Below are 1,030 nucleotides of genomic sequence, written 5' to 3' on the forward strand. Positions count from 1 at the left end.
TATTCTTGTCTGTCAGTCCCGTCTGGGGGTGTGTGCATTGAGGCTGGTGAAGGTTTTTGGGCAGTTGCTCTGCTTGGGGCAGTGTTGGGGACCTTCAGCAAAACCAGCTCTTTCTGGTCACCTCCCTCAGTGGGTGCCTGGATGGCCACTGTACCCTGGGGAGCATCCGTGGGGACATGGGGGCGCAAACGGATCGGTGGGGTGATGAGGTGCTGTGGGGTGGCGTCCTGTGGCAGAAAGAGCCTTTACACCTTGTTTCCTCCTGGCAGGGTGATAAATGCGGGGAAGAGCCAGCACAATGAGGACCAGGCGTGCTGTGAGGTGGTGTTTGTGGAGAGGAGGCCCAGCTCACGGGACCGGCTGCCATCTCGGGAAGGCAACGGGGAGCTGGATGGGGTGAGAGCTGGGTGGGTGTTTGCGGGCAGGGACACGACAGGGACAGGGCATGTGCTCACGGGTGACACTGCCACTGCTCCGGGGATTCCCTCGGTTTCCAGCCCGGCAGCCCCTGCTCCCTACCAGGTCCTGCCATCATCCCCGCTGCACGACCGTGGGGCTGACTGGCCAGAGGAGGCCACTGGCCCCTGTGCCACGGCAGGCCGTGGAGGCGGCTGCCCCGCTGTCCCCTCCTTCAGAGGAACTGGCTGCCAGAGCTGCGTTGCACGAGGTGTCTGACGCAGGGCTGGGCTTGAGCCAGGCACTGGCCATGTCCAGCCACCCTTGGTCAGTGGCCCACATCGCTCCTGCCTGCGCTGAGCTGGGACCCGTGAGCCCGAGGCAAAGCCCTGTGTCACCATCCTCAGCTGGTGACCCCAGCTGCTCCAAATTCCCTGTCCCTTCTGCTTCCTCACAGACTTGCTTAACTTTCCACTTTGCAGGGCAAGAAAGGTTTTTATTTCCACTACTGGGCCTTGTTTGATGGCCACGCGGGCAGCGGTGCTGCTGTCATGGCATCCAAGAAGCTCCATCTGCACATCTGTGAGCAGCTCCGGGACCTCGTGGACATCCTGCAGGACCCCTGCCCACCCCC

At 62.4% G+C, this 1,030-nt stretch overlaps 1 pseudogene; it reads left to right on the forward strand.

Annotated features, from left to right (window-relative positions):
• Positions 1–204: 204 nt before the first annotated feature.
• Positions 205–1,030, forward strand: part of LOC104277104 — a 1,012-nt pseudogene continuing 186 nt past the window's right edge.

The sequence above is a fragment of the Apaloderma vittatum genome, unplaced genomic scaffold, assembly GCF_000703405.1.
Source record: "Apaloderma vittatum isolate BGI_N311 unplaced genomic scaffold, ASM70340v1 scaffold38457, whole genome shotgun sequence".
NCBI lineage: Eukaryota > Metazoa > Chordata > Aves > Trogoniformes > Trogonidae > Apaloderma > Apaloderma vittatum.